We start from the raw sequence: 15,240 nt of genomic DNA on the forward strand, positions 1-15,240 counted from the left end.
TGTTTTAAAATCCCCCCTAGAATGGAACCCAAATAGAAACCAAGGAGAATAGAGACCAAATGAAGCAAACAAGCTTGGAAAAGCAGACTAGGAATTCCCGCAGTACATGCTCCCTCATGATTTTGATGTCATTAAACTGAGTCACCCTAAGATGACTGGTCCTTCATGTTCCTGAGCTCAGAAGATCTAGATTTTGATTCTCTTGCTGCTTCCTCTGTATCACCCTCTCGACCAACCATAGGGAAACAAAAAAACAAAGTTCATTTACAGTAAATTCTTTAACTATATGTTTCGAGATCATGGCACAGGCTCTTGCCTTCTTTACTGCTCTAATAATTAATGTGGCTTTTCCATCTCAGCCTCCTGCATCCTGCTGTGTGGACAGGGGTCTGGGGTGTGCATGTGGAGAAACTTGTTCAACAATTGAGGCAGGTCTGAAGATGGCAGATGTCTTCCGTTACATCGAATGGCTACAACGGGCTTCACTCATACACAAGAGGATTAGAAGCTGCGGTCTTGTCTAGAAAACAAAATGACTTGGTGAACACAAAGCAATGACTCTTCCACTGAGGGTAGTCTTGTCCAGTAACTCTACTCATTCTTCCCGTTTGCTGTTCTGCAAGTGTACAGTTATTATTTTGGTTTACATATCTCCTAAAAGGGATGGATGGGGTATATCTTTTCCACAAATGAATCATCAGATATTGAAACGTATGATTAAACAAAACCTGTTCTCTGTATCAAATCAACATGGATTTTATTCTAATTATACTCGGAGGATAGCTATCACGTCCTCTGCACATATTTGAATGCTAAGGAGCTAACATGCTACACAAGAGAATATTTGCCAGAACACCCTGTTTGTGTATGATCCCAGATTTCGCTTTCCCTCCGTTTTTACCTACTCATTGCTTTCTGGAAATAACTCACTCGGTGTTGCCATTCTGGGTAGGGGTTGATTTCAGCCTCATACCTGAATTACTTTCCATGAGAATTTGAGTAAAATCAGTTCGGGTTTTCTGGAGCTGTTTTTTAGTTAAAGATCTAAAAGCAAACGGTTGCTTATTGCATATATATGTACCTCCAAAACTGCTGAACATCAACTTTTTTAGAAGTGGAACAGTTGAAAAATTGTCTTAAAGCATGGCACTCAATCAAGAGGAAAATTTCATTGCATCTAAATAAGTGTTTCCACTGTCAACATTATCGGCAGGTTGATTACCCTTTGAAGTAGCTATTTTTCAGTGCCTGTGGTTTCTTCCAGGATTATTTACCACCTTGTGGGTCATCACCTAGGAGGGTTGGAACGACATCGGAGAAACTTCAGTAGAGCCCTGTCAATACGTATGAGAGGGAAGAGCACCAACAAAGTTAGACCCAGCCAGGCTCACAGTATAAATCCATGCAACCCTAGGTTGGAGATAATGTCAACCTGGCTGGAATCCAGGCGCCAAAACCGTGTTACAAAACGGTGGTAACAACAATGACAGTTCAGACATCTTTCCACAGCTTTGTCTGCTCTGTTCTACTCACATTGGTTACCTTGAAATTCTCTGGATGTGTCATACTCATTTTCATCCATTTTCTTTAGCGTGTGCTCTTTCTACTCCCTGAAAGCTACCAGGACTTACGATCTTGAGTTTTACTCTGGGCATTGACTTTTCCCTGAATCCAGCAGTCACCTGCCTTGTGTTGTTTCTGCTCTATAGACTCTCAAACATTCCGATGCACCTTCTCCCTCTCTCTCCTTCCTTCTCTCTTTCTCTCTCTCATTCTGTCCTCCTCCTCCTCCCAAACACTGGAATAATGTAGGTTTCTGTCTGTATTTTTTCACTTCATATTATATCATAAATTTCACTCCTAGACATCGTAGAACCCTGCATAGTATAGTAATTAAGAGCTAAAGATTGTGAATTAGAAAGTCTCAGGTTTGATTTCTAATTCAGTTGTTTATTGACTGCTCAGTTATTAGGCAAGTCTTAAAATGTCCTAGAGTTCAGTCTCTTAATATAAAGTAGAACAAATGATACTTTGTTCGCACAGTTATGGAGAGAAGTAAATGAGGTAATTCATCTAAAGCAGGGTTGCTGTATTTAGCAAATAAAACTACTGGATGTCCAGGTAATTTGAATTTTAGATGAACAAGCAAATAATTTTTTTAAATTTTTTAAAGGTTTATTTACTTTTGAGAGAGAGAGAGAGCACGCATGAGTGGGGGAGGGGGAGAGAGAGACAGAGACACAGAATCTGAAGCAGGTTCCAGGCTCCTAGCTGTCAGCACAGAGCCGGTCACGGGGCTTGAACTCACGACTGTGAGATAATGACCTAAGCTGAGTTGGATGCGTAACAGACTGAGCTATCCAGGAGCCACTTTAAAAAAATTTTTTTTAATGTTCTTTTATTTTTTTAATATTTAATTTCTAGAGAGGAAGAGAGAGTGGGGGAGGGGCAGAGAGTGAGAAAGGGGGAGACAGAGAATCCCATTATTCTTGAGAGGCGGCGGGGAGGGGCAGAGGAAGAGGGAGAAAGAGGATCTTAAGTAGGGGCCATGCTTAGCGCGGAACGCGACGTGGGGCTCGATCTGATGCTCTCCGCACCCTCACTCAGCACAGAGCCTGACACGGGGCTCAAGATCACGAAGGGTGAGATCATGACCTGAGCTGAGATCAAGAGTTGGATGCTTGGGGCGCCTGGGTGGCGCAGTCGATTAAGCGTCCGACTTCAGCCAGGTCACGATCTCGCGGTCCGTGGGTTCAAGCCCCGCGTTGGGCTCTGGGCTGATGGCTCAGAGCCTGGAGCCTGTTTCCGATTCTGTGTCTCCCTCTCTCTCTGCCCCTCCCCCGTTCATGCTGTGTCTCTCTCTGTCCCAAAAATAAATAAATGTTGAAAAAAAAAAATTAAAAAAAAAAAAAAAGAGTTGGATGCTTTATTGACCGAGCCGCCAGGTGCCCCGACAAATAATTTTTGTCGTTTATGTTGTACGGGTTTCCTGGGCTGCCTTATTAACAAATTACCACAATCTGGGTAGGTTAAAACAGAAATCTTTTCTCGTAGTTGAGGAGACCAGAATTTTGGAATCATGGTGTTAGTAGGGTTGGTTGTCAGGGCGTCTCTGATAGAGGGTCTGTTCCACGCCTCTGTCCTAGTTCCAGGTCACTACTGGCAATCCTTGCATTTCTTGGCTCACAGGCGGTCACCTGCCCTCTGCCTTCATGGTCACATTGACTTCCTCTTTCCTCTTCTTATCAGGATGCCTGGCGTTGGATTTAGAACCCACTGGAAATCCAAGACAGTCTCATTTTAAGATCTTTAACTTAATTACATCTGCAAAGGGCCTTTTTCCAAATAAGGTGACTTCACAAGTTCTGAGGATTAAGACTTAGACACATATCTCTTTCTTAGGGTCATTCTTCACACCCAAAGAGATATGTATCAAATATTGCATGAGACTTACGCTTATTAATACATATTTGTTGCTTATCTGGAATGAAAATTTAACTGGGCTTCCTATATTTTCTCTGGTAACCCAAAATCTAATGTTCTCAACTCAGTACTGGTCACATAGTATAGCTAAAATGAATGAACGAATACATAACTGTAGCTATGCTTTTCAATTTTTCTCTATAGAATTTGTTTCAGTAGCTTCATAACTACATAGTATTCATATATGTTAACTAAAATTAATATGGTTGACATGACACTTTTCTGGAACTTTTGAGTTAATGTTTTAGAAAACACTTAAATAAAATTTAACATATAGGTACTTCATTTTTCATGTCATAAACATATTTCATTGCAATTTCTAATGATTGGCATTAACTTTCCTCCTTGAATATGGATAGAAAGTACTTGCCTTTGAATCTCTTATACTTTAGTGAGAAAATATGCAAATATATTTAAAAATATTTACAATTCTGTTTAATCACTCATTCATAACCCACTTTAATGTAATAAATAATTAAAACTGATAAGAAATAATTCAGGCAAATAAACTAAAATTTGGGAATAAGGTAAGATATCATGTCTTTTATAGAATACTTCCTAAATTGCTGATATTATTATTAAAAATGAAATCAAGAGGGAGAGAGAACACATAAGCAACAGAGAGAAAGTTCTTTTTGCTCTAGATATTTTCCATAAATCTTAAAAGTATTTCTGTCATCTTTCAACTTTTCTCTTTGTAAGGGTCTTTGCCAAAATTTAACTAGGATATGTTACACAGAGTTCTTAAATTCTATATAACCACCCATCCCATATCTGCTGGCCTCTTTCTAATCCAGAACTTTAATTCTTTTTTTTTTTTTTTAATGTTTATTCATTTATTTTTGAGAGGCAGTGGGGGATGGGGCAGAGGAAGAGGGAGAGAGAGAATCTTAAATAGGAATCATGCTCAGCATGGAACCCGACGTGGGGCTTGATCTCACAACCCTGCAGTCATAACCTGAGCCGAAATCAAGAGTCAGGCACTCAACCGACTGAGCCACCCAGGCACCCCCAGAACTTTAATTCTTATGTTACCATTTTTACAATGAACTAAAACTTGTAATTTTCTTTTCTCAGATCCTGTTAAAATGGTAACTAATTTGTGTTTTTCCTGACTGACAAAATGGGTGATACCTTTCTTGTGTTTTTTTTTTTCTCTGCTGCTTCCTTATAGTCTCATTATTCAGATGTCAAAGTATCACCAGTACTGTCTTGTACAACTGGAGTTTTAATTTAAAACCTCTCTATATGGATGTGCATGTTTTATGTCAAAACATTAAAGAGAGCCAACTGGCCATGAGGTGAAAGGAGTTCACATGGAGAGAAACCAGTAGATATGTACAAAATAATTCACCGTATTTTTAATAGTATGGCCAAGGAGTAAAAATTGAATTCGTATAAATAAGAAATCACATTTTTTTCTGTGATTTAGATAACTGGAATCTTGGGGCATCTTAATCCCAAATGAAAAAACAGTGTGTGTGTGTGTGTGTGTGTGTGTGTGTGTGTGATGTTTCCTATTATATATTACATATGTGTATATATGTGCAAAATATTATATATATTACATTACATATTATATATTACCTTATATATAATATGAACGGGCTTTCCAGGTTCACACAGGTAGTTTGTTTTGAATACTTACAATTCTGTGCAGTTACTCTACCATTCACTCTCAACTCAATATAAGAAATAACTGAAACTCACACATACCCAGGTCTTACCAAAAAGCTCAGTCTTCCTCCATAATCCCAGATTGAGAATGAGCAAATAAATAAAAAGCAAAAATATGGTAAATATACACACTTGAGGCTTTGATTTAAGTGTTCTCCTTGCATTCAGCAAAACAAAATAATATTGTAATATTACAATATTGTAAAATACAATAAAATTCTTAGGTGCCCTTAGGTGGCTCAGTTAGTTAACTTGAGGCTTTGATTTAAATATTCTTCTTGCATTCAGCAAAACAAAATAATATTGTAATATAAAATATAATAAAATTTTTAGGGGCCCTTGGATGGCTCAGTTAGTTAAGTGTCTGACTCTTGATTTTGGCTCCGGTCATGATCTCATGGTTCAGGAGTTTGAGCCCCACATCAGGCTCCACATTGACAGAAGAGAACCTGCTTGGGATTCTCTCTCGCACTCTCTCTGCCCCTCTTCTGCTTATCCTCTGTCTCTCTCAAAATAAATAAGTAAAACTTCAAAAAAGAATTAAAAAATAAAATACAATAAAAATTTTAATCTATCCGGTGAGAGAGCATTCTGTTTTTCTCACGTGCTTCAAAGTCCTGTTGAAATGCTATCTCTTTCAGGGACTGTCTCCCGCACTCTCTTAGCCAAATAGTGCATTGCCTGTCCTTGGGCACCCTGGCACCATGCATATGCCCTTTGTGACTCTCATCCACTATATTAGCTCACCCTGTCCTCCCCCAAGTAGGCCGGTCAGTCCTCTGGAACAGCATATCGTTTCCCTGTGTTTCCTCAGGGCTTAACCTAGTGCCTGTATACAGTGGCCACCCAGACAATACTGAAGTGATTAAACTTTGTTATCTTCTGGATGCCGCCTTCAATTATCTGCTTAATAAAATCATCACTCGTCAGTAGATGTCCCTATCCCGCCATTGGCCCGATGCTGGCGCACAGTTTCAGATGAAGATCTTCCAGACAGATTTCAAGAGCCTCAGATCTTTGGGTCCATAGATTAGACCTCTTACGTCAGATGAATTTTCTCTGAATCCAGGCAACAAGTGCTGTCTCTCACCTCAGAAAATCCTCCTTCAAGTGGGAGCAAGGAGCAGGGATCGGAAGTGAGATGACCTCAGTGTCAGGGAGGGAAAGCACAAGGGAAAAGGGGGATATGGGCTAGCTAGTGACTTCACGGGCAGAAGTACAGACTGTGTTTCTTTAGCAGCTTTATCAAGTGTAATTGCCAAACACTAAACTGCAAACGTATAAACTGTACAGTTTGATAAGATTTGACATACGTACTGAAAAGAACAGCTTTAAATCTAAATGACAGCCCTGACTTAGTTTAAAGCTAAGTTCTCTTTTCTGCTTATTATGGATCTTTGATAAGAAATACAATTGCTGAGAAGTCTGTTTTGCTTGCTGTTTGCTACGAGCATTGTGAGGCCTTTCCTGAATGTAACCCGCTGTGTAGTAGAATGGGTTGTGAAACTTCCTAAATGTAGTCTGATATGTAATGGAATGAGTGATTGTACATAAACTAACCGGCATTTCTCGCTTCTGTAAACCTGCTTGCTTAACACATTCCTCCCCTACCCCCTTCCCTCTTCCCCCTTCCCCCTTTCTCTCCGGCCACAAGTAAGGGTCAAAGCCTTCCCGCCAAAGGACAGACAAAGGACGCCCAATCAGAGAACAACAAATGTCCTTACTTTAAAATCATAATTTGAAACCTCCCCTGTGCTATTTGTCTCTGTCTATAAAAACGCTGTACCAACCCTGATCGTGGCCTCTTAGCGTCACCGGCAACAAGTGCGCAGAGGACCAGGTTCGAACCTGCAATAAACGACCCTTGCCGCTTGGCTTTGACTTACGACTCTGGTGGACTTTTGTGGGAGGTTTCGGAACTTCAGGCATTACAGTACACGCTTGTGAAACCATCGTCATGATCACAATAAACATAACAGTCACTCCCCACAGTTTCCTCGAACCTTGTCCATAGAGTCATAGGTTTCTAAGGTGAAAATAAAACAAAACAAAACAACTTTCTAACCATAGATCAAAACCAAAACCCAGATATTCTATCCATAGGTAGTTACGCATTTGAACATACTTTGCTTTCTCATCTTTGCAGATTTCATCCTTATCGCTTGTATGCTGTTCTTTATGGAGAATCTGTAAGAACAGAATTCTAGGGATAACCTAAATGGGCTTTGTATGTGACCTTGCCATAGGATTCCACAGCTCTGTGATGCTGTGTATTGTAATCATACCATGTTCTGCAAAAATAGCTGCATACTAAACATGAATGACAGAAAGATTTCTGGACAAATGCCAAATATTTGAAAATTGAACACCACACCTCTAAAAGATTTTTTTTAATGTTTATTTATTTTTGAGAGAGAGAGAGGGCACAAGGAGGGTAGGGCCAGAGAAAGGCGAGACACAGAACCTGAAGCAGGCTCCAGGCTCCAAGCTGTCAACGCAGAGCCCGACACGGGGCTCAAACTCGTGAACCCTGAGATCATGACCTGAGCGAAGTCAGAAGCTTCACTGACTGAGCCACCCAGGTGCCCTGAAGATCACACTTTTAAATGACTCAATGGGACAAAGATAGAGCAATTAAGGAAATTAGAATATGTTTGAATTTAAAGAAATAAAAGTACAGACCAAAATCTAGGTTAATGTTTCACTTAAAGGAATTTCAATACATTAAATGATTACAGGAGGAAAGAAATAAATTCTCAAATTGATAATCTAAGCTTCCACCTCAAGGAATAAAAGGAAAACTGGATTCAACCCAAAGCAAGCAGAAGAGAAGAAACAATAAAATGAGAACAAAAATCTATAAAATTAAAAACAGAAAAACAACAGAAAATCAATGAAATCAGTTGGCTTTTGGAAAGATCAAATTGATAAACCATGAGTCAGTCTGATCAACAGAAAGAGAGAGAGATAAGACCCACATGCCTGATCTCAGGAATGAAAGTGAGCATAATAATAAAGAACTCACAGGCATTACAAGCCTGGTAGAGAAATATTATGGAAATATTATGCACATAATTTGGCAACTTACGAAACAGAAAAGAATTTCTTGGAACACAGATACTGCCAAATCTCACTGAAGAAGAACTAAATAATATGACTTGTGTCCTATCTATTAAAGACAGTGAATTTGTAATTGAAACCTTTCCACCAATAAAGCCTTCCAACAATGAAAGTTCCAGATGGCTTTACTGGCAAATTGTACCACACATCTGTCGGTTGCAAACTCCGGAGGTTCCCAGGTGAAATGTGAAAATGGCCCCCAGAGGCCAAGAGGACACAGAGGACAAGAAGAGACCCAAGGAAGTGTCTGGACTCTCCAGATCAGTAGGTGGAAGGTTGAATAAGCAAGGAGACTTTCTTAAGAGGCTTGCCTTGGGCAGCCACAAGAGATCTTTGTACCCACCCAGGGGAATCTTAAAAATTTATAGAGAGGCTTTGATGGGATTCAGTCATGCACACCATACATCCATCAGTCTCTCAAGTCTGTGTCCTTGAAAATGGTGCTCACTGTTGGAACAGGGGTGGGGGGAGCAGGTGATATATTCTAAAGGCAAGGGAGGGAGTAAGGAGTCTCTGCTTGCCTGGGTTCTGCTCATGGGTCAGCTGGTGATCATATCCTCTCAGTGACCTCCTCCAACAACATTTAAAGAAGAAATAATACCAATTCTACACAAACTAATCAGGGTAGCCCAAAGTGTCAAACATTTTCAAAAATCGGATTGGTACTTGATAACAAAGAGAGGCATAGGTTGTCATCAAGTTTTTTTGTAATCAAGACCATCCATTGGCAAACATTTCAGTGTACCTTCATTTGAACTGTGTATTTATAAATATATGTATACATTTTGGCAACTATGATTTTAATTTCAGTGGTAGATTTATTGAAGCCTGTTCAACACAATCATGATTATCCATTATGCAAGGAATTTTTTAATTGTGCAACAAAATCGATTTTAAGTATGTATCTGCTCTGTTGATTTTTTAATTTAGTAAGAATATTGCTTTTGCCATACAATGTGCTCCACCAAAATTGTTTATTTTTATCACTATAAAAACAAGTAGTTTGTATTTTCCTTTCAAAAATTTTGGAATGAATTTGCGGAGCACTCATATTAATGTCATGTTAATGTTCACCCTTCACAAAATGAACTTCAAAAAGATTTACTTTGATTCCATGAGTTGGATGGGAAAAACAAAGAAACCAAGAAACAAAGAAACAAACCAGTATTGGAATTAACAGACATCATATTTGAGACATGTAATGACAGTAGTTTAAAACCATCATTTAACTGTCTGCGAAGATCTTCTGCTAATGTAGCCAAAGCATTAATGATTATCTTTTACTTTTCATGCTGCACAAAGAAACTTGGAGTGGAAAAATAAGCAACTTAATTTAGAACAACAGGCATTTCATTTACAGTAAGAGCCCTGTGCCACACTGTGATGAGTGAAAACAACCATATATGTGAAATTGTTGTGTTCAGGCTGCCTTAAAATTACTTCTAATGTTTTAAGCAGATTGATGATTTTTGTTTTTAATGTGGTCAAGTGCTATTATGATTGACTTCCATGATGCAAGGAAAATGCCACCAAATATTTTGTGAAAGTTTCATATTTTTTCCTCTACTTCATTGAGAAACATAAAGGTGGTGCTTGATTCTGTTTGTTAAACTTCTACTTCATTGCTCCTGAAAGAGTTTGTTTCAATTAAATATAGTTATATTTAGACTCTTAGTCTATATATAGACTCTTCTCTATTCCAGGGATCAACAGACATTCCTTGTAAAAGGCAGATATTTTAAGTTTTGCAGGTCATATGGTCTCTGTCACAACTACTCACTTCTGCCTTTGCAACACAAAAGCAGCCAGGGATTATAAAGAAAATGTTGATTACGGGAAAAACTTGCAACTAGCAGATAAATAAATTCTGGAGATCTAATGCACAGCATACTGATTATAGTTAACAATACTGTATTATAAACTTCAAAGTTGCTAAGAGACTAGATCTTACTTATTCTCACCATAAAAAGGAAATGATAATTAAGTGAAATGGTAGAGGTACTAGCTAAGCTACAGTGGCCGTCATACTGGGATATAAAAATGTATCGAACCAACAGGTTGTACAACTTAAACAATGTTGCATTTCTTTTTTTTTTAATTTTTTTTTCAGCGTTTATTTTTATTTTTGGGACAGAGAGAGACAGAGCATGAACGGGGGAGGGTCAGAGAGAGAGGGAGACACAGAATCGGAAACAGGCTCCAGGCTCCGAGCCATCAGCCCAGAGCCTGACGCGGGGCTCGAACTCACGGACCGCGAAATCGTGACCTGGCTGAAGTCGGACGCTTAACCGACTGCGCCACCCAGGCGCCCCAACAATGTTGCATTTCAATTATATCCCAATAAAAAAAAATTTAAAAAGAGTGTGCATGGATGTGTTCCAATAGAACTTTATTTATAGACACTGAAATGTGACCTATGTAGTTATTGTGTGTCATGAAATATTGTTCTTTCTTTGGCTTTTGCAACCATTCATAATGGTAAAGGCCATTCTTCATTCTTCAAGTTTTTATTTAAATTCCAGTTAGTTAACATACAGTGTAACATTAGTTCCATGTGTACAGTGCAGCGATTCAACCCTTCATACAACAGCCAGTGCTCATCACAAGTGCACTTGGTAAAGGCCGTTCTCAGTTTGCAGGTGATACCAAAATTTTCAGCAGGTCAGATTTGGCTTGTGGGTAGTAATTTGCTGATCCCTTCACTGTACACTCTCTAGAACAGACTTTTATCTCCCTGAATGTAATGTCCCAGATAAATCTGGATGGATGGGCCTGATAGTTACAGGTTAAAGTTGACAGCATTGCACAGGAAAGATATTGTGAGAGAGCAAAGAGTTTTGGAAGCCTGGAATAACACATCATGACAGTGTCAGAGGTGGTCCTTAAGGATCCAGCAATTTGGGGTTATCAGGAGGCCGTAAGAGGATATTGATACAAATCATGGCAGTCGCATGTTGGGAGCAGAGGCAGGAAAAGATTACTCCCAATAGATTTGCGGGCACAGGATGTGGATGAGTGGGAGTTGGAGCAGGTGAGAGACAACTGGGCCATCTGAGATATGCCTGGTAGTTGCCACTGCTCAGGAAATGGTTTATTTGACCTCTTGTGTCTCTCAGAAATCCCAAGGGGATTTTCATCTCAGAAACTGCCGCCCTCCGTGGAGTGGACTCACACAGACCTCTGTTTTTCTGGAAGGTTCCTCTAGTTCACTCCATGGATTTTATTGCTCCTTCCTCCAGCCTGCTTCTACCCTCTATGTAATTATTATAGCAGGTCTCAAAGGTGGTGGTACTCATTTACTTCATGTCAGTCTCTCCAACTAGACTGAGCTCCTTAAAGCTATGGGCGGTCCTCTGTGTGTCTCTGTTAACTTCAGGACCTATGACGATGCCTGACGCGGAGTTAAGAACTCCATAAATAATCTGTTGTGCAAACCCTAATGATAGCATGAATACGATTTTGCATTCTGTTTTTGTCACTCACTATTTTATTATAAGCATTTCATTTTGCTTTATTGTCTTCATTATTAGAATTTCCATGGCTACACAAAAGCCCGTCAAGTTCACGTGTCGTAGTTTGGTATATTATCGCTGCTTTGTACATTGATGTTGTCATCACGTTTTTACTATTCGTTAAGTATTTAATTAGATATTACTTTATCTTTTTTGAATTTTGAAAGCTTGAAAGCATGATTTGGATTACTCCTGCCTCAAAAAATTCTTACAATGGCGGGCGCCTGGGTGGCTCAGTTGGTTGAGCATCCAGCTTTGGCTCAGGTCATGATCTCACAGTCCGTGAGTTTGAGCCCTGTGTCGGGCTCTGTGCTGACAGCTCGAAGCCTGCTTCAGATTCTGTGTCTCCATCTCTCTCTGTCCCTCCCCTCCACTCACGCTGTCTCTTGCTCTTAAAAATAAATAAACATATATTTTTTTTAATTCTTTTAATGGAATTTGGCTACTTCTCCTAAAGACATTTTCTTGTCAGTCAAAGAATTTAATATTTACATTTATATTATATGTAAGGATATGTGTATATGAACAAGTACTATATAATATATAATATATGCAAATATATATACAATGATAAGTAAATACACAATATAAATTTTAGATAGGAATGTTTATTGAGGTATAATTGACATATAAGGAATATTTAGCTACATATGTAAGAGATGTTTACCATTTAAATTGGAAAAGAATATTGGGAAAAGAAAGACCTTATAATCAAGTTGAAAAAATTCTGAACCAAAGTCTGTCCAATCTGTGCTAAGAAATACCTAGCATCAGAGATAGGAAAGAGTCTGTCTCCAACCACCCTGAATGTATCCAATCTTCTCTGATCTTGGAAAGTAATATACAGGGTCAGGCCTGGTTAGTGCTTGGATGGAAGAGATAGGAATGAGCCCATCAGCTTGGGAACACAGTCCTCAATAATCATCCCTGGAAGCCAAGAGCCAGCTGAGGAACATGTAATTTTCTTTCTTTTCTAATCAATTTAATCCAAATATAGTTGGCTAGAAGTTAAAATTGTTTATGTGTAATTATCAAATTTCAAACACCATTTCCAGTAATTTATTTTTTAAACAATGTTATTGAGGTATAATTTATATACAGTAAACCAAATACATTGTACTGAAAATGCTTTGACACATGTATATGCATGTGAACCATTATCACAATCAAAAGTATGAACAACCCTATCACCCCCTAAAGCTTCCTTGTGTCTCCCATATTCTCTCCTTCCAACCCCTCCCTGCAGCCCTTCATAACCAGGGCACCACTTTCCTGCTTTCAGTCACTATAGATTAGTTTGCTCTTTCTAGAATTTATATAAATGGAGTCTTACAGTATTCTTTCTGTCTGGCTTACTGTGTGTCAGCAACTATAATAAACATGTTTATATATGTTACTGTGTCACTGATTTTAAAGAGTGTCAAACTCTTTAGATGGAACATGACAAGAGACAGGTTTGGCATTTCACTATGAAAGTAAGAGTCTTACCTGAGTTATCATCCTATTTTATGGTCCTCTCACACTATGGACTATGGAGATGGTCTCTGAGAACAGGAAGAAGTCTGACTGTCTCTTGTACGGGTGGTACTTATCCAGAAACCCTGTATCTGGTCCCACAGAGCACATTTGTGTTGATTTAAACCATACCGACATGAACTGAATTTAGAGGAGTAATAGAGCACTATCCAAGAACTCATAAATTCCCAGTTTAAGAAATGTCACACTAAAGAATAATCAGTCGCATTGAGTGGTCTTGATTTCTCACAAGCCTGGAAACACAACCTGAAACATTGGTCCCGAGTATGTGTCAGCACACATTTATACTATTCATCATTCATGTGATCCAGAATATTCTCCTATTAATTATTTTCAATATCAATTTTTTAAATTGAAAACTTGAACTTTTGAAACCTTGAGAATATATTTGCATATCTAGGTTTCAGAAATATAGACATAGAAAAGATCATCCTGAATAATATCAAAATACAAAGGTTCAAGGCCTGGTTCTAAAATTTCCTACTGCGTGATCTCTGGGATTTCTGAATCCCAGCTGCCTCATTTGGTAAATATGGATAATAGGAACCAATTCACAACTGTGAGGATTGAGTAAAGCCAGGAAATACGCATGAACATTAAGCGGAGTGTTTTGTCTATTGCCTTTGATGAGTGTGAGTCTAACCAAGTGTGAAATTAGAGGGATTCTGGGCACTTAAATTTGAAAACAATGGTAGGGGGCAGGGAAGCCAGATATAACATCCCATAGCATTTGAAGCTTGACCTCAGTAAGCCTCTTTCAGTCAATGCTTTTGACCTATTTATGGCAAATCCACATCATTATGAACCTAGAGACAAGAAGGCTGTTTAAGCCCCTGTTAATCAATGGCCAGCTAGTCTTGGGCAAGGCATCCAGTCTTTCTCAATCTCAGTGGACTTATTTATAAATTGGTAATAATTGCACTTACTTGTTTTATCTCACCTGGTTGTTTTGAGGAACAAACAGGATAATATAAGTGAAGGTTCTTTGTAAATGACCACAAATACCGTGCGAAAATTGTCCAAGCATGTCTCTTTATTCAGCCCTAGAGCAATCATCTGGGTGATTGGCTTTATTCACATCCACCCTTTTGGAGCCAGGTACCTTTGGTTCCACTGCAAAGGGTTCCACAGCATTTGATTGACTATACCTAGTACTCATACAGGGCATCCTGACACGTCACTTAACCTGAAGTCAGGCTGGAAACTGACACGAGGGAAAAGACTCTGGTTACTGACCGAGACGCCCAAAGCAGCTGCAGGACCTCGCGCCACCAGGAAGGGGGTCTGCTGCAGATGACATCCCCCTCCCCTCGCCAACCCGGTGCTCGGTCCTCAGTGCCGCAGCTGTCCCTGGGCAGCTGTCACAGGCACTGACAGGCAGCATCACCTGTGTGAAACAAACTGATGTCAGAACTTCCCCCCAAAGATTGGTAAGTTTGTCAACAACCGTCACCTCTCATTACAAGTGCCACAGCCATCCGAGGGTCTTCTTTCAATGTGTCACACTCTTGAAGTCATTTTCTGATGATCTTTTCTGCCAAGTATCCTTTTGAAGGAGACAGCAGAGGCAATTGGCACAGGGATGATCATGCGGCCTTTAGTGTATTCCTAGAACAGATTAATCAAATACAACTGAAGGAAAATGCTGCACGGATTCCCCTAGTGACATAGGCAGCAAAAAGTCTAGAATATCAGGATAGTTCTACAAATGTGAAGGGGTGGAAAAGAAGTTATGTTTATTATCAAGGATATAAGTAGAATAATACAGATTTTTTTAGTCCTAAAAAGCACTTGATTTACTATGACTTAGTAATTAATATTATTTTTGATAAATACATTCCAGTGACTATAGAGGCAAATGTATAGCCCTCTGTCTGTGGTGGTGAGTAGCAAATAGAACAGAAATAGTTCC

The 15,240-nt window shown here is 39.1% G+C and overlaps 1 long non-coding RNA gene across 1 annotated transcript; it reads right to left on the bottom strand.

Moving 5' to 3' along the window:
- Positions 1-265: 265 nt before the first annotated feature.
- LOC121043237 (uncharacterized) lies at positions 266-7,352 on the bottom strand. Its single transcript, XR_005796754.1, has 3 exons — positions 7,286-7,352; positions 1,223-1,334; positions 266-520 (listed from the first exon to the last, which is right to left on the bottom strand). It is a non-coding gene; the product is annotated as an uncharacterized LOC121043237 (long non-coding RNA).
- Between the last annotated feature and the right edge of the window lie 7,888 nt (positions 7,353-15,240).

The sequence above is a fragment of the Herpailurus yagouaroundi genome, unplaced genomic scaffold (genome assembly GCF_014898765.1).
Source record: "Herpailurus yagouaroundi ecotype Mexico unplaced genomic scaffold, PumYag 186, whole genome shotgun sequence".
NCBI classification, from domain to species: Eukaryota; Metazoa; Chordata; class Mammalia; order Carnivora; family Felidae; genus Herpailurus; species Herpailurus yagouaroundi.